Source organism: Aethalodelphis obliquidens, unplaced genomic scaffold, assembly GCF_003676395.1.
Source record: "Aethalodelphis obliquidens isolate GAN/ISIS:26980383/991018 unplaced genomic scaffold, ASM367639v1 scaffold54, whole genome shotgun sequence".
Lineage (NCBI taxonomy): Eukaryota > Metazoa > Chordata > Mammalia > Artiodactyla > Delphinidae > Aethalodelphis > Aethalodelphis obliquidens.
This window is the reverse complement of record NW_020837998.1, coordinates 10,115,284-10,135,156: the sequence shown is the minus strand read 5'-3', so window position 1 is coordinate 10,135,156 and position 19,873 is coordinate 10,115,284. Positions and strand designations below refer to the sequence as shown.

Sequence of the window (19,873 nt, the reverse complement as noted above, 5' to 3'; positions counted from 1 at the left end):
CCTCGCCAGGTGGTTAATTTGAGTGGTAGCTAAGTGTGTGGGTCTGGGGTAGAGGACACTTGTAGGCAGGAGGTTTAAGAAAAGAAAAGGGGGGCAGTGAGGGAGAAGAAATTATTTCTGATGTTACTCCAAAGTGAAATTTAAATCCTACTTTGTTTAAAGAATTGACTGTGGGGTGTCAGATCACAGGGAAAAAAATATTTTCTTATGGGGCAAGAATAAGCTAAAATCTCTTTTGATTATGCTCTTCATTTGACTTGAGATTTCCTCAAAGTTACAATCATTTATTCTTTTTAAAATGAATTCTTCAGGACAGGATATTGAGTGAAAAAATAAAAGGAAACACAGAGGTTCTCAGGTATAATATTTGGTGAAAACAGGAAAAATAAAGGGAAAGTAGAACCTCAGTGACTAAATAGGGAAAGAGGATTGTGCACTTTTAGGAATATTAAGGCTGCAGACACATCTGAACCATGACCTGCTCTTTACAATGGAAAGAAAAGAGGAAATGAAGGAAGTCTGGCGTGGCTGGAATGTATCTGGGAGAATGAAATTTTATGCAGTACGCACTTCACACTGGTTATATCTTTTTTTTTTTTTTTTTTTTTGGCCGCACCACGTGGCTTGTGGGACCTTAGTTCCTTGACCAGGGATCGTACCCGGGCCTACAGCGGTGAAAGCGTTGAGTCTAAACCACTGGACCGCCAGGGAATTCCCATATTGGTTATATCTTATAATCCTCCCAACAACATATTGAAGCAGGAACTATCTCTGTTTTTCAGCTGGGTATAGTGAAACTTAGAGAGTTTAAGCATCTTGTTCCAGATTGCACAGCTGGCACGTGGAGGAGCCCAGGTATGAACCCAGATCAATCTTTGCATGACAGCTAGAAGAAGATGAAATGAACTAGGCAAGTGATGGCCAGATGATGAAACATCATAATTCTGTTGTTAAAAAAGAGACAACAGGCCCAAAATGGAGTCACTTGTGCTAAGACTCACATCACCAACCAGAGACTTGATACTTAACCTAACTGCAGTTTCAGTCTTTCCCAGGAATGTAATCTTAACCACTCAATCTGGAATTTCCTGGTCAACACTAGTAAGGAAATCTACCTGATAGACCCCCCACTGTCCCACAAAGGAAGGTAACCTTGTCTGAACAATCCACTCTTTGCTAGAAGAACTTCCTTGTCTTGCTTCCTTCTGCCTATAAAAGTCTTCCATTTTGTACAGCTCTTTGGAGCTCCTTTCTATTTACTAGATGAGATGCTGCACAATTTATGATTCATTGAATAAATCCAATTAGCTCTTTAAAATTTACTCAGTTGAATTTGATTTTTTAACATGATGATATGGGTTTGAGCACTATCTTATAAGCCAGCACTCTCCAACAGATATATAATGCAGGTCACAAATGTGAACCACCTAAATAATTTTAAGTTTTCTAGTAGCCATATTTAAAAACTAAAAAAGAAAGAGGTGAAATGCATTTTAATATATTAATATTTAACTCAATATATACAAAAATTATATATTTTACATTCCTTTTATTAGAGCAAGTTTCAGAAACCTAACATGTTTTTATTTCATCCTTCACTTCAGATTAGCTACATTTCAAGCGCTCAACAGCTATACGTGGCTCGTGGCTGCTGTATTGGGCAGTGCAGCCATAAGCAATATAGGAAGTGACTTGATCAGATTTATACTTTAGAAAGACTTGTCAGACAGCACTATGGAGGATGACTCTGGGGATGGCATGACAGAAGGCAGGGAGATGTTTAGGAGTATAGTGTAATTGTCTAAGTAAGAGATAAAGAACTGAACTAAAGGGCTAGCAGAGTGAATAGAGAGGAGGAATATTTTAAAGGTATTAGTATAGTACATTCATTAGGACCTGGCTGGAAGGGTGAGATCAACGGGGAGAAAAAGCGTCAAGAGGACAAGGGATAAACAGGTTTGAAAAAAAAAATTTTTTTTGAGGAATATCTAAGTAGAGAAATCCAGTAAGAAGTTGGAAATATGGGGAATTCCCTGGCGGTCCAGTGGTTAGGACTCTGTGCTTCCACTGCCAGGGGCATGGGTTTGATCCCTGGTCCAGGAACTAAGATGGAAATATGAATCTGGAACCCAGGAGTGAAGTCTGGGCTGGAGCTAAAGATGAGGGTGCTGTTGGAAGATCGGTGAGATGACCCTGAGATGTATGAGAAGGAGGGGCATAGGATGCAATTCCTGAGGATCTCAGTTTTTAATAGGCAGTCAGGAGAAGCAGAACTGCAAAGAAGACACGGAAGGAATTTTTAGACACAGAAGTACAACCGGAATAGAACTGCGGTACAACTGAATCTCAGGTATCCTCATAAAAACAGTCATTATGAAGACTATGTAGAAAGATGAATATCTGTATACGAGTGACGAGAACAGAATACCAAAGAGGATTTATGATTTTACATAAATAATATACAAACATGAAAAGAATCTACAACAACATTATGGGTGTCATTTCATTAAAATTCTTTAAAGCTATTATATTTTTTATGGACTAAAGAGATGAAAAGAACAAATATGACATAAAGTAGAGAGGAATTACAAATAAATCCCTTTGCTTAATTTAGTGGTTGCCATCTGAAAACACTTAAAAAAATGTTATGCCAGATCAGTTTCTCAACTTTTTTCTTCCATTATCGTTCCCTCCTCCCTTAACAGAGCCTTGTTAGATATCTTTTTCCTAATCCCCTCCACATTAATATTTACAGATATAACTATATATCTGCTTATGTATTGTGGTCCTTTGGAAGGTCACAAACCATTGTAATATCTAAGATTTTTCTCCTCCCACCTCTCCAAGAACCAATATTGATTCCCTTGGGGGTGATATTGCTCCTGCTGAGAAGGCATATGCTAGATGGTTCTGTTAAAAAAAAAAAAAAAAATCCAGGTCTTTGTAAACATAAGTAACGCCTTTAAGGAAAGAAATATAAGTTTTAGTCCACCAGTCCACCATTACTTTTTCATTTGCTTCATGATAACTTTCAAAGGGACAGAGAAATTTTCATGAAATGTTTAACCTTAAGGATTAAAGCTTTTATGAATATATTATAGATTTATATTTCAGTTAGTCTTCCTAAAACAAAATGAAAGCAAACAGGATCATTTGAAAGTTATCCTTCATTTCAAATAAGTTTCATTGCAATTTGGTCAGTGATTGAATTGTGTGAGGTTGACAGTTCACTTAGAATTTCCAAGTTCACAGAACCATTAATTCTTACTTAGATGTGATTAGTAGTGAGTAGCTGTTTGGATTTTTCCCCCCCCCTTTGGTCTATGAGATCAAACTCAGGGAAAAAAAAAATCTTTTAAGTGCTTTATTTTTCATTGAAGAAGAGAATAACCTTATTGAATTACATAGAAAAATGCGTCTTCTTAAAACTTACAATACCTATTTTACTGAGTGAAAGAATATCAAGGAGAAATCGGTAATGCTTTTTAGCCACTAAAACAGTAACATATGGGCATGTCTGAGAAGTAACAATTCAGAGGCAACTTTCTAATCTTTCATCCTGAAATTAGATCACAGACAATATTAAGGAGCTAGAAGGGTTGCGTGCAGTCCAGTGGGCTCTGTGTGAGCTACTCATCTTTGGATAAAATGAAAGGCATGGCTTGTATCTTCTATTTCATATTTCCAACAGTGTTGGTCATTCAGTGGATCCTGAATGCCCACTGATTTCACCTTTCAGCATCAATGCATACCTGGGTTGTGTTGACTTCATTTCTCCAGAAGAGTTTGGAGATGCCACAGATTAAAATCAGCACTAGGTAAATTAATGGTCTCTATGACACTTTTATGCAAGACTATTCCCCGATGGCTAGCACAAACTTATATAGAGGGAATTCCCTATGGGTTTCTCACATTTCTGCATATTTTGTGGGCACAGGCATTGATGACCTTTGTTCTGGACTATCCTTTCAAGAATTTTTTATAGTCAACGGCCTTGAAGGCACAGTGTCTCCCTCCAGAACAGAGGGTAGGTTTACTTTGAAGACAGATTATATCTCCCTCTAGGGCAGATGTCAGACAGGTTTGCTTTCAGTCCATTATAGAAGATTTGGGTTCTTTAAGCGTGGGTTCCTCAGACGTAACACAAATCCACTGTGTGCCTAGCATCCACCTGGGCCCACCTTGGTATCACCCTGTGGGAGTTGGAGGGCAAGGGAAAGCAATTTGAACATGAAGCTCACACTGCTTGCTGTGCTGTGGATAACAGTTCTTTGTCTCTGAACCAGGAATCTTGTGTCTTCTGCCGGCATCCCTGAAACTGTGGCAGCTGACTTGCTGGCATGCAAGAAGAGTAAAATCTCTGACCCTTTACAATTTTGAAAATACTCTGAGCTCTTCTTCCTTTTTAATCAAACATTATTAATTAAATATCCCTTATTCCTCTAGGAACCTAAACATCTAGTGCCTTGGACTTTTCCATTAACTAACACCCAACTCTAGCTCATTATCCCTCAAAAATGACTAAAGTAAAACCAATACCATAAAAATCATTCCCTAAGATCCTTACAACCTGGTCATAATGGCTTCATTATTCACTACAATTGCCTCCTTGAATTCTCAATCATATAATTAAGGCTTTCTGGAAAAGCTGAGCCACTCAAAATTGAAGAAGTTGCCATCAACCAATAAGAATGGCCCAAAAGTAAATAAAGGGAACCAAAAGAAGCAAAAGGCTTCTTAATGAGGGCAGGACCCTACCACACAAAATAATACTTAGGTAGATTAAATAATTTAAAAAATAAAACTATGTTCTCCATGGGTTCAAACAGTAGGGGAGGGACTTCCCTGGTGGTTCAGTGGTTAAGAATCCACCTGCCAATGCAGAGGACATGGGTTCGATCCCCAGTCGGGGAAGATCCCACATGCTGCAGAGCAACTAAGCCCGGGCATCACAACTACTGAGCCTGTGCTCTAGAGCCCGTGAGCCACAACTACTGAGCCTGTGCATCATAACTACTGAAGCCTGCATGCCCTAGAGCCTGTGCGCCTCAACTACTGAAGCCTGCGCACTCTAGGGCCCGCATGCCGCAACTACTGAGCCCGCGTTCTGCAACTACTGAAGCCTGTGCACCTACAGCCCGTGCTCCACAACAAGAGAAGCCACCTCAATGAGAAGCCCATGGACCACAACAAAGACCCAACGCAGCCAAAAAAATAAATAAATAAAAATAAATTTTAAAAAGCATAGCCAAAAAAAAAGAGTAGGGAAGGCTCATGGAAGAATTAGGGCTTAAGTTAAGCCCCTGAAAAAAAATTAATATTTAAAACGTTGAATAGTGACCAGTTTAAAGAGAGTAAAATCTAGATTTTTTTAAAAAATTAAAAAACAATTTATTTAACCATAAGTTTGTTTTCTATGTCTGTGAGTCTACTCCTGTTTTGTAAATAAGTTCATTTGTATCTTTTTTTTTTTTTTTTTTAGGTTCTACATATAATCGATATCATATGATATTTGTCTTTCTCTGTCTGGCTTACTTCACTTAGTATGATAATCGCTAGGTCCATCCATGTTGTTGCAAATGGCATTATTTCATTCTTTTTTATGGCTGACTCTTGGCTATTGTAAATAGTGCTGCAACAAACACTGGGGTGCATGTATCTTTTAGAATCTTCTCCAGATATATGCCCAGTAGTGGGATTGCTGGGTCATATAGTAATTCTATTTTTAGTTTTTTAAGGAACCTCCATACTGTTCTCTATAATGGCTGCACCAATTTACATTCCCACCAACAGTGCAGGAGGGTTCCCTTTTCTCCACACCCTCTCCAGCATTTATTATCTGTAGACTTTTTGATGATGGCCATTCTGACTGGTGTGAGGTGGTACCTCATTGCAGTTTCGTAAAGTCTAGATTTATTAACTCCTCGTGTACGTGCATATGCTTACTTGCTCACTTCCTCTGTGTGTGTGCATGTGTCTGTGTACAAATTTACAAATATTGTAATGCACAGATCTTGCGTACAGCTTGATGAATTCTGACAAGTACCTAAACCCATGTAACCACCACCACAATGAAGATACTGAATGTTTCCATCATCCTCAGAAAGTTCCCTCTTGCCTCCACCACTCAAAGGCAACCTCTGCTCTGATTTCTATCACCGTATATTAGTTTTGCCTGTTCATATCATGTAACGTTTAAGAGGGTAAAATGTATTGAGGTGGTTTTGAATCAGCGTGGCCACCTGAAATCAAATATGCATGGAGTACATGATAAACCATGAGCAGAGCATCAGAGCAAAGTTCTAAAGGGCCTCGGGTATCAAAGTAAGAAGTTTGAATGTGATGAAAGGGCCTCTAAAGGGCCATTGGTAGATCTTCAGCAAGGTAATGACATGATAAAGGTGACATTTAAGATCAGCCTCACAGTATTATGCAAAATAGACCAGAGTGGGTGAGAAATTCTGCAAAGAATACAATTGAATTTGCAGTGACAAATATTTTTCTGTATATAACCCTGGGCAAAGTACAATAGTCAATTTTGGCATTATTGGTAAAAGAACAGTAAAACTGGTTTTGTAAGCAAGGTCATAAGCAGTGGTAAATGGAAGCTGACAGAATAAGAAGGCAGTGACAAGTGGAGGGCAAGAAAAATCAGCGTTAGATTCAATCTCTTTCATGCTACCTATTACGGGCCAGATTAAGACCCTGCTGCAAGATGTATGGATTTGTAGATGACACAAAATTAGAAGACTGCTCACTTATCAAAAAAGAGGGAAACAAAATTCCTTCTCTGGGGTCTGAAAAAAATGAAGGCCTGGGGCTGACAAATAGCTCTTATAATTCAACACAATAAGAGGTAAGACATGACAAAAACCTGAACAACTTCTACTGCAGTCCACAAACATCTAGAAAGCCTCTACCTGATGGGAGGTTTTTGTTAGTTTGCAGTTTAATTGGAAGTGAGTGAAGAATGGAGATAATGGTGACTTGACAAACCAACAGATGGTAACTAAGATAATAGTCTATGAAGTAATTTAGGGCCACGAAAAGTGTTTAAAAAAATCAAGATATTATTCCATAGAGATTAAAAGAGGGCATAAATAGAATGTATAAAGTTCTAAGGGAAATAATGAAGGCAGATGCTCCTGTTCAAAAGAAGAAAACTTTCAAGAGGGAAAAGAGGACAGAGGAGCTTAGAAGAAATTACCAGAAACCACAGGATGAGCTAGGGGCAGACTAGTAATAACATTATGCAGCACTTGAAGATTTGCAAAACAAAACAGAAAAACATTATGCTCCCAGGTTGAGGCCTTGCACAGTGGTATGTACCAAAAAGCAAAATTAATCTCAGAGCAATTAAAGTTAAAACTATAGAGGAAAATGTTGGTTAGAGAGTTCATTCATTCTGTTATCGCATCTCCTTGCCAGAACAGATAATGAACAGTTTCCTATAGTGAAGGGAATTATCAGATTCAGATAAACTTCATAGTGAATACTACTATTCCTTACCACTTTTAATTGAAGGTTAATGTTATAGGTACATTTTGTCATGAAATAAATATTGTACTAGAGGGTCACAAGCTAATGGATATTCCACTCCAGAGTGATGAATGGTAAAGGATAAAGTGATTTCTCCCCAAATATCTACATGGTAGGTATCACCTCAAAGTCTGTCACAGTAGCTAAATTGGTGAGTTAACTTTCCCTAATGTATTTGCATTTTAAAGAGTTGCCTGTTGGGCTTCCCTGGTGGCACAGTGGTTGAGAGTCTGCCTGCCGATGCTGGGGACACGGGTTCGTGCCCCGGTCCGGGAAGATCCCACATGCCGTGGAGCGGCTGGGCCCGTGGGCCATGGCCGCTGAGCCTGTGCGTCCAGAGCCTGTGCCTCGCAACGGGAGAGGCCACAACAGTGAGAGGCCCGCGTACCTCAAAAAAAAAAAAAAAAAAAGAGTTGCCTGTTAACACACTTGAATGGATTTCTACTGGTGGTCTTAGTGAAGGAACTTTTATGGACAGAGGCACCTTTTGGGCAGTCCACCTGCGGTAAGACAGCTTGATAGTAAATGGTAGTTAAAAAGTAATGTTTATGTGTATTCATTTTTTCCCCAGTTACCTACCTATATGCTAGAAGATTGGGAGAAGAAAATTACACTCTATAAATAAGCCTGAATAAACCTGAATGTTAACGCTTACCAGAACCACTGTTGATGCCTCTGGTAAAATATCTCACGTTCGATATTTTAAATAATCAATATTTCAAAGATACCTTTGAAATACTGTGTGTCTTATCAGAATCAATCATTTACTAAGGGCATGGAACACTTGTGAAGGGAGAACTAAGCAAAAACAAACTTGGAAAAATAATAAATTCAAAACCATCAGCCAAAGTAAATCTCAGTGACTTTCTGAAAAGATAAAAGAAAGATGTTTTTGGACTTAGGAATAGTAATAATGGACTTAGGAATAGTAATAATGTCTGTCATTTATTGTCTGTCATTTAATGTCTGTCATAATATACTAATGTCTGTCAGTAATAATATCTGTCTTACTATATGTCAGGCCCTGTTCTAAGGGATGTTGGATCCCTACGCCAACCTATTTTTCAGGTAACGAAACTGAGGCATATTTGGGTAAAGTAACTCACTCAAGTTCGCAAGGTTGAGAGGTGACAGAACCAGCCTTAGACCCTCAAGAGTATGTCTCTAGAGCAGGGGTTGGCAAATTATAGCCCCAGTGGTCAAATGCAGCCTAACACCTGTGTTTGTACAGCCCACATCATAAGAATGGTTTTCACATATTAAATGTTTTTTTTTTTTTTAACTAAAAGAAGAATAATCTTCCATGCCTCATGAAAATTTCCCCAAATTCAGATTTCAGTACCTAACTTTTATTGTAACATAGCCATACTCATTCAGGATGTATTGGTCTATGGCTGCTTTCAAGCTACAACAGCAGAGTTGAGTAGTTGTAACGGAGATTTTTGGTCTTCGAGGCCTAAAATATTTACTATCTGGCCCTTTACAGAAAAAGTTTGCTGAACCCTGCTCTAGAGCACACACTGTCAACATCAACATCATGCTACATACAGACACCTGTGGAACTCACAATCTGTCTCTGAGGTGCCGAAGGAGCTTGGCAACCTCCGTGTCAGTGAAACGGGCTCACCATGGGTGGAAGGCGGGAAAGAACGTGCGATGTCGATGTCGGCCTACTTGAAATTGAAATGCTTTCTTTTGGAGCGCCAAAGCCAAGAATGAGACAGAATCATTCATGAAGCAACAATTATACATATACTTCTATGTGGATTTACATTTAAGAATCCTTGAAGTTAGTTCCAAAAGAACAATTACAAAAAGAGAAGAGAGGTGTTTTTTTTTTTTCAAAGACCAGTGGGAGACCTGCTTTCCAAGGTTTGATTTCCTGTCTGAGAACCAGCCTCTGACTGACGTGGAGTAAATTCAGCTCCGTTACAGAAGACCTAGCTCCTTACCTCTGGACTTCAACTGGATGGCCATATCAGAACATGATACCATGCAATGAACCTAATCATTTCATAAGAAATACGAACACAACCCTAGTGGTGGAGAGAAAATGGAGAGTTTGAGCTTCCAGAGCACCATCATGAGGTCAAATGTATACTTTTATCTTCCTTGGTGCCTAGCATAGGCACCAGGTAAGGGAGGGATGGAAGTAACTTTTGAAGAACGGCTGTCATGAGAGTCCTGTCAGGTAGTTTTAACAAATGTCACACACCACAGCTACAGTGGCAGCCTACCACCAGGTATAAAAATGTACGTGAGGGAATTGGTACTCTTAGTTGCTGATGGTTGGAGTACAGGAAACAAGTGGACAATTCATCTGTTGCTAGGCTATCTTTTGAATTCTTCTTCCTGTCTCCAGTCAGAAAGGCAATGACAACTTCACTCCACTTTTGCACAGGAACTTAACTGTTGGTTATATATTTTTAAAGTGCAAGGAATCTTGTGTGTACGTGTGTGTGTGTGTGTGTGTGCGTGTGTGTGTGTGCGTGTGTGTGTGTGTGTCTTTCTGCCCCGAAAGTGAATATTGCTGCAAACTGATCTGTTCTTATTACAACTACCACTTTCAAATTGAGGAGCATATATCTTGTTTTAACATTATATTATACACTTTTGCTTTTTTCAAAAAAACAGTCCCAACTCAGTGAAGAAACAAACATAAAATTCGTTTTCATTTTTTTCAGCATTGTTCCTAGACATACAATGTCAAGTCTCACTTTCATGTCCCTTAATGACATCTTGGGAAGATTCTACAATTTTCTGGTTGTAATTTAAATACTGATTGTATGTTTGCTTCAAGGTGTTTCCTTCCCCCGTTGTTGGTTAGTCTTTTGGACCCAGGGGCCTGAAGGGGAGAATGGGTAGCATAAGCTGCTTGCCCACTCACTCCCCCAGCCTCTCTCATGGAAAAATTTGACCCCCAGTGGGTTGGGGCAGGCAGGAAGAAAAAGGAAGACAGGGAATGTTCTAATCCTCTTGATGAACGTGTTAGATGGGCTTACAAGAGGCAAAGGTGGGGATTTAGTGTAAGGATGTATGCAGAAGTAGAAGGAATAGGAAACAGGCTTCAGCAGCTACGTGGTCAGGTGTGACTCACAAAGAAGTGAAACACCATTCAAGATACAACCTTAAAGGGAAGGCGTGTGGGGGAGGGAAGGATTGGGAGTTTGGGATTAGCAGATGCAAACTATTATATATAGGATGAATAAATAACAAGGTCCTATTGTACAGCACAGGGAACTATATTCAATATCTTGTAATAACTTATATTGGAAAAGAATCTGAAAAAGAATATATATATATGTATAACTGAGTCACTCTGCTGTACAGCAGAAATTAACACAACATTGTAAATCAACTATACTTCAACAAAATTTGAAAAAATATGTAACTTTGACTCTAATCCTCCAGCTACAACAATAGCCCTAGTCATCCATTAATGTTATTACTTCAGTACTTTGATGTCCATTCTCACCTACCATGTGAACCTACTCTTAGTATTTGTTATTATTTTCTCTTCTGCTATTTCTGAACTATTTCTCCATCTTTGTGTCTTTGAGTCCAAACTCCCCAAGAAAAAGAATCAAACTGATTCAACCAGGACGGACCAGCCTTTGCGGGAAGAGTGTTCATGACAGGCTATTTCTTAGGAAATAGAAAAGCCTACAGATGGCTGTCCTTGGGTCAAGAATCAATCTCTGGCCCATTTTGAAGGTAGGGGAGGAATGCGTGGCACAAAGCATGGTCAGCATTGCTTAAGAAGCTGCCGATTGCCACATGCTTCAGAAAAGGAGCTGAAGGTATGCACTTCTGATATGCATTATCATAACTCAATAGTGTAATTTACATTGATGTTTCAAAATGGGAGAGGGAAGGATTTACCTTTAAGCCTTGATCTAAATCCCTCAATAATTCCTTAAGCGGGGTTCAATAATCTGCTCCAGGAGAGAGCCAGACTGACTCTGAGCATGGCTAGCTTCCTTCTCGATCAACTGGAATGTATTTGTACTTCTAGCAATCTCAATCCTGTCTCCTGATGGAATTGAAACAAGTTGGTGAAAAATAATTATTTAGAAAGCAGAATGAAGTGTCACTGGACAGTCTGTGGCCTTTCTTTCTTGGGCTCTGGGAAGTGATCTCAGTTTCAAGGCTTCTAGTTCTCTTCTATGATGGAGATGCCTTAATTCACAACCTCACTATTTACCTGCATTCCCATTTCAAGGATGAACCATTAGCTATGCCCGAACAATGTTATTTATAAAATTTCCTATCATTTCAGACTCAGTGTGTCTCAGACAGATGGAATCACCCACAGATTTCCCCACCTAATCACACCCTTAATGACTTATCCCAATTTTCTCATTTTTGATTATCCTCCAGGCTTAGAACTGTTGAATGGTCTCTAGTATTTTTTATTCATTTCCAAAGTCAAATAGTGACTAAGTTATAGCACATCTTCACAGGCCATACAGAGTCTCCTCCCCTAGTGTAACACTTATCCCTTAACCTGGATAACCTATATGAATCAACTTGCTGAATTTTGTTTCTAGTCTCTCCTATCACTAAACTATAACCTTAATCACATTATCCTCTTTTCCAAGATTCAATGCTCATCTGATCCAATCCAAATTCCAAAGGTCTCACTAATTATTTCCAGATTTTTCTTTGGCTCCTCCAACCACACCAGCCAAGCTACCTCTCCTTATCATTTTCTACAGATCCTAAGTGTTCACACCTATATGTCTTCCCCCATGTTCCTAATTTAAGAAATAAACAATTAATGTAAATTCTAAAGAAAAAAGCAAACAACAACAAAAAAAGATAGATACTTTATACTTTCAAGTTTAAATGGATATAGCTTTTAGGAAGATTATTAAAGTGAATACACTTCAGCTCACCAGATCTATTCCAGGGGTCAAATTCCTAGAGTGAGTGCTTTGGAAACATAAATGGCCTAAATTCAGGTAATTTAGGTAATTTATACAGATACACATTAACAATATTCTGTTCTATTAAATAATTAAAATTTAGATAGACCTTAATTAAATGCTTTACTGAATAAAAGGAAGTTGGCCTCCAATAGAAAAAAATTAATTTCAAAATAAATAAATAAATAACTCCCTAAGGCAGATACTCATAGTAAATTTAACATACTGCTACTACCATTTAATTGAATTCAACCTTTAAATTAAAACGAAGACATATTAAAAGTAATATGGTAATTGTATATTAGGTGGTATTGCCTTTTGGTGTTTCAAACAATCAAGGCAACAGTGATTAACCTCTTCATTACTTTATAATGTTCATCAGGGAAAAAAATTCCACTCCAAGTTCAAATTTTCTAAAATTGAAACCCACAGAGCTCCTAAGAACACAGGGCAATACAGCATAGGGTGATTCATTAGAGGAAGTCTATAATTACAGATTACTGAGTAGATAATATGGATGCCATTGAATTACAGGGGGGTTGATCAGTTAGTAGAAAATGGCATAAAATTACAAAATTAGGCACCAATACCTCAGAGATATAATTATGTCAATTTCTGAACATTATGTAGTTCTTTTAAAATAAAGTCATAAGGACTTCTCTGGTGGTGCAGTGGTTAAGAATCCGCCTGCCAATGCAGAGGACACGGGTTCCAGCCCTGGTCTGGGAAGATCCCACATGCCGCAGAGCAACTAAGCCCGCGCACCACAACTACTGAGCCTGCGCTCTAGAGCCCGCGAGACATAACTACTGAGCCTGCATGCCACAGCTACTGAAGCCCATGCGCCTAGAGCCCGTGCTCCACAACAAGAGAAGCCACCTTAACGAGAAGCCTTCGCACCTCATGGAAGAGTAGCCCCCGCTTGCCGCAACTAGAGAAAGCCCACACGCAGCAACGAAGACCCAACGCAGCCAAAAATAAATAAATTTATTTTTAAAAAAGGCATAGATGATAATTATGCTTAACTTAAATAACCCACTGCAAGCTGGTAAAACCAGAGAAGACACTGGCATTTAAACATTGTCATTCCTTGGAGCTTAACTTCATAAGCGCTTTATTTTGACATGTCTACTTGATTTTTACTTTTACATTCAAAAACTTCCATGGTTTATATCATATACTATTTTACGAAGTAACTATATCACTATCTAGCTACTGTTGGGTAACTACTGTTTGTAAATATTGTTACATTTTTATTAAAATGTATAGAACTCTGTTCAGAGACAGGACTTGCAAACAGGCGCTAAATTTCTTACTTAGGATTAAGTAGAAAAGGTTTACAATTTCATTGTTTCAGCCATCTCTCTTCTTGGGATAGTAGGCTCCCAAGAAGAAAGCAGGGAGGACTTAGACACAGTATGCTTCAATCATACCCCCAGCACATTCCTTATTTAGCATTTAATTCACTCTTTCAAGCTATCAACACATGACCACTGGGCACTTAGTAGTGGATAGCACTGTACAAAACAGGGAACTGAAATGCATCCTCCTAAGACGCATTTCCGCAAAGAGGTCAATTATGTATTTCTTCTACTATGTAGTCTAATTTGGAAATTAAGAGAATTTTTGGCTAATAAAGAGCCTTGCCGATCTAAGTGAATACAAATGAAATACTCTGAAAATCTCTACTTGTTTAATATATATCTGAAGAACAGAAAGAAAAATACTGTAGATTTTTTGGCTCTTAGAACATTAATTTAATAGAACACCCTAATTTTTACATTATAATTTGGGCATGGCTCAAGTGTTTGCAGAAGTCAAGATTCTACCATTTAGAAAAGCAAGTTATTTTTGTATAGTCCGTGTATTGATAAATTACCTCAGATAAATACGCTATAAAGGGAAGAACTGCTGATTTTATTAAATAAAGGATATTAAAATGACTGTTTATTTTCCCTGTCCACTGAACAGTAATAATTTTTAAATTTCTTAATTATTTTCTCTCTTTTAGATAAGTAAAAAAAATTCAACCCCAAATATCTGTTACTCTTCAAAAATGGGGTTAAAAAGTGGTATCTGCCCAAAGGGTAGAGAGTGAGGAAGTCACTAAACACTCCTTGGCAAAGATTTAGGACCAGGTACTATTTTGTTCTTTTTATGATTTGCTCACCTAAACTTATCAGTGAAATCTTTGCATACTATATGATTTCATTTGACTGTTTATTTCCTATTTATAGCCTATATCAAGGGGGAAAATTGTAGTCCACAAAGAAATGATAAGGACTATCTTTTACTCAGCACTTCCATGGCAGCTGGTGATTTTTAGTATAAGGGAAATTTATCCTCATCCTTTAGAAAGAATGTACAACGTATGCTCTTATGATGTATGGAATCCTGGGTCTTAGAGAAGACTAGGATTTTCCACTTCAGGAAAAGGAAGGAAAAAAATGCACCATCATTTCTTTAAAGCAATTACCTGCCTTGTGAGGCTTTAAAAATGCCGTTATATTTGTTTTAGTAACTAAGCATTCACATTAGCACTGTCTTGAACAAATAAGTATACTTAGAGAATCTATTCAGTGCTGAAATCTTATTTCTATCCAGTCTAGAGGAAGCTATTTTAAGGTACATCCTGAACTGGGGAGTAAAGTGAGGAAGAGGTCACTTCCACCTCAGAGTCAAATTGGGAGAAGTCAATATGTGCTGGATGGATTAATCATCCTCATGTAAGAGGTGATTTGGAAATAGGTAGCTAAGGAAACCTTGTCAACATCCAGCTCCATCCAAGAAATGACAATGTCTCTTAATCTCATTAGAATGACAGAGTTTGAGTTTCATACACAACAAAAAGTGGCTAAGTCACCATTGTAAAGCAATTATACTCCAATAAAGATGTTAAAAAACAAAAAAGAGTGGTTAAGTAATAGGAGAATATTACCTTTCTGTTTGGGGAATTGTGTGTTTTTCATTAGTTTGAACCATGTGAGGCTGCCATTTTTATAGACCAAAAAATAGTTAAAGAGCAACAGTTTCATATAGTTCAAACTGCTATTTAGGGATACAGTGAAGTCATTTGAATTATTACCAACTCTCTGAAAAAAAATATTTCAAAACAGAAGAGGGAAGATTGTACAATGCAGAAGGCTATGACAATGATGATATGCATTTTAAAATATTTTCTAAAATGCAGAACTTGAAAAGCACAGCCTTTCCAATAGTCCCTATTTTCCATAACTCTAAATTCCATGTTCTAACTCTGTATGAGTCATCAATACAAAATCAAGACAAGCCCGTGCTCGGCACACAGCCAACACGTCCTCTGAGCTATTATGTTCATGATGGCGACGTTGCTGACATTTCACTGAGGTCAATCATTTGCACTTCTTTCCCTAAAGCTTAGGATGGTTTTGCAAAATCTCCCAGAACTCTGTCCCTTGCCCCTACTCCAGCATTGGGATGCAAGGCAGCTTATCTTGTCATTTTCATGAAACATCTTTGAGGTATGATTTCACTGGGGAGAGATTTAGAAATCAAAGCTTAAGTAGGGCTGTGAAAGTAAGTTATCCAGTACTGAGCAAAACACAATCTCTAGAACTCATTTTTTCCCGTGGCAAGCATTAATGAATGTCAAGCCTTTATAGATTAGTTAATATACTTAGAGATAGAGAATGCATGTTTGTTTTGCCAAAACCTTAATACAGCCAGTACCTCACTGAGAATTGAATAAATAAATCCACTTGTTATAGTATTTTTCAAGGAAAAGTTCACCAGTATTTGCAAAAAAAGTCAAATTTATTTTTTTCTATTGTAATCACATGAAATAATGACAACTGCCTCAATATTATGTAGAATACCAATATGTCTGCTACATTTGCACTTTCTTATTAATTGTAATTTTATTTTTGTGTATTAGAATTTGTCAGATAGGAAAACCAACCAACCAGCGCAGTTCAACCAAACATCTAATTACATTTTTCATGCTCTTTGTCATTTTAGTGACTTTCTTGTAAGAGAACGCCAGCATGACTTTTATTAATGTCAGAAAATGCATTTTTTCCTTTTGATAAAAGAAGAAAGGACGTTTCACATTCAAAATTCAATTTTTTCTCCTAACATTTCCAATATGACACAAACATATGGTAAATAAAATTATTCTAATAAATATTAGAGCCAGTGGACCAGTGAGAGAAACTCTGAGCCTGCTGTGAATATATTGAATACTAAAGAGCATTTGAAATACAAAAATCATTGAACTTTTAAGAAAAACTGAATAATTCAATATTTTTTCATTAAAAAAGAAAGAAACACACATAACAATAATGATTAACCAGGATATGTCTACATATCAGAAAGGGCTGACAAATGGACAAATGTGATGACAAAGTTTTCAAGAGTTTTACATGGTGGAATATACTGGTTAGAAGAGTCTGCTTTCCTCCACGAGAATATAATTAAGGTTAGTTTTCGAAATAAAGCACTTTGCCTAAAGTAAGAGAATAAGACACATCAAATAATTTCAATAAAAAGAAAAGAATAATGATTGCATTCAAGAACAATGGAACTTGTGAGGAATATAAGTGCATTGGTGTTTCCCAGACATCCCTCACTATATAAGGATTATTGGTGCTACTACGGTTTCCTTCTCCTGGGACATTTAGAAACATGCTGTCTAACCATTTGTCTTACAGAGTTACATATGGATATACCTTGAGGCAGGAAACTGGCCTGGATAATCTAGAGAGCATCTTCATGTTTTATGAAAACCAAATCACAGAAAACAAATTCAAAGGATGGATATTACTCTAAATGAACTCAGCATCAAGTGCAAACAGACCCAAAGACAATGCTGCAGAATGAAATCCTATGTCTTATTACGTTACTTATATAGAAATGTGGTGTAAACTATCTGTAGATATGATACCTTAAGCCACTGGGGATTTAAAAAAAGAAATAGGAATCTCTTCAGAAAAACATGTGAGAAATTTGAAGCTGTTTACTCAGAGTATATAAAGTATTCATCAGAGGAAAATGTTCAAAGCTACTTTAAGACAGATGAGAACTATTCCTTAATATATCAGAAGAGGGCCAAAGAAGATTGTTTCTTGACAGAAGTTCTCATGGGAAAAGCTCCCTTTTTTATTTGCTACAGAGATCATGCTGGAATTGATGGGAAAAGAAGAGACATTTTGAAATAAATAAAAGAGGTCACTTGCAGGAAAAGGCTTTTTTTTAAAAGGGGATTCTTGTTAAGAGATTCCCACTTTTATTCAAGTTAAAATGTTCATTTTGTTCCATGAACAAAGGCATGTGGATTTTACTTCTTTCATTCACTGTACACTTAGGCAAAACACAGGGGCTTCCTGGGTATGTGACCCGTGCAGTCGCACAGGGTCTTGGGCTCAGAAGGGCCCCATACTTGCTTTAATGCTCTGCTGCTGCCGTCTTGAAATTCTTAATAATCTTTGAACAAGAGGCACAGATTTTCATCTTGCAGTCGGCCCCACAAATTATGTATCCAGTGCTGGTAAAAATAAAACCCATCTGTAACATAATAAACTATTTTGATTGTCCATTTCTCATAAATTTCTTATTAGTATTTGAAAAAGATTACAAGGTCTTCAGAATGATGTAGTACTGACTACTCCTGATAATTTCTTCATGCTATTTTCTTTTTATTTATTTATCTGTCTATTTATTTATTTTTTCTTTTTAAAAATTTATTTATTTATTGTCTGTGTTGGGTCTTCGTTGCTGCGCGCAGGGTTTCTCTAGTTGTGGCAAGCGGGGGCTACTCTTTGCTGCGGTGCACGGGCTTCTCCTTGCAGTGGCTTCTCTTGTTGAGGAGCAGGGTCTCCAGGTGCATGGGCTTCACTGGTTGCAGCACTCGGGCTCAGTAGTTGTGACTCACGGGCTTAGTTGCTCTGTGGCATGTGGGTTCTTCTCAGGCCAGGGCTTGAATCTGTGTCCCCTGCATTGGCAGGCAGACTCTTAACCACTGCGCCACCAGGGAAGTCCCCATGCTATTTTATTTAACATTCATAAAATCACATCAAAGAAAAATTTCCCAGTGGTTGAGTCACTTCCTTTAGAGGCTACACTAACTTTTTCAATCCACTCAAGTGTGGTTTAGTAAGAAAATGGTCTCAATGCTCTGATTATCATTGAAAAGAAATGTTTGGCTGTTGAAAATAAAATCGAAAGCAGAAAAGATTGAAACAGTAGCTTTGTATTTCCTTTCCTCTAAGTTCATATCCATGAGGATATATGGGGCAAAGATGTCAAGCCAAGACAAATGGAGACTCACACGTTTATTTGCTATCTGAATCCATCTATCAAGAGCAAACAAAAGGCTTTAAGTTATGTACAAATAATGATAATTATAGAACAAGTATACTAATACTCAACTAATAAGTAATATAAAGTAAACTTGCTTTTCAATAGATGTGCTCCTAGCTATGTAATTCATTATCTACCTCCTCCCATGACCAAGAAATTCTATTTTAACATATCAGGGACATTGCTACTTAAGAATTTCTTTGGTAATTCACTTTACAAATCAAGTACACACATACATATATGCATACATACATATATATATATGTATATACATATACATATATACACACACAATGTAAATGATCATTCCTTAGTAAATCATCAGTTGCTTGAGTTCATTTTGGAATGTTATAGTTGGAAAAACATGGCACTATCCATCCATCAAAGCCATACTGAACAACACAAATACTCTGCCGAGTTCCCTGTAAACTTCCAATGCCAAGGATATCCTCCCACCTCGTCACTGAAAACTACTTGATTCTGACTGATCCTGTCACTTGGCAGAAGGTTCAAAAATGATAGGAATGTAAAGCTTGGAGGACAAGTCTCTCATTTTCACATGTACAATAATCAATCCTGACTAAATTTAAACAATTTAAAACAATTTAAAGGACTAGCACTGTGGAGTAGTACAGCAGAAGGAGCAGTGGATGAGACAGGCTCTACTCCTGGCTCTCCTATTTAGCACTAAACTAGCTTTATGACCTTGAGTGGTGCGCTGAGTGAGGGACCACACTTTGAGAACCACTGGCCTAAGAGAATGCCAAGAATCTGAAGGGCAAGATCTGAACCCACCCACTGTGGGAGAGTTCCTGAGGCACCTGCCAAAGTGTCACAAGATATCAACAGATGATGGCAGTGTTCTTTCGAAGGAAGAAACTCATGCTGAAAGATGGCACTGCATTAGCAACAGGAGCAGGGTTGGGGGGAAGGGGGTGGGTGAGCCAGGAGGAAATCAGGAAGTTGTGACCTGAAACTGAGACTAATAAGACTACACAAAGCCCTAAATCAGGAAATAAAGCCAGGTTGAGCCCAAAGCTGGATGAAATACTTTGGCTTGTTGTAAACTA

At 37.8% G+C, this 19,873-nt stretch overlaps 1 protein-coding gene across 2 annotated transcripts in view; it reads right to left on the bottom strand.

The window, feature by feature from the left end:
- DIAPH2 (diaphanous related formin 2) overlaps positions 1-19,873 on the bottom strand; it is an 897,660-nt gene that overhangs the window by 166,776 nt on the left and 711,011 nt on the right. The gene's annotated exons all lie outside the window — the stretch shown is intronic.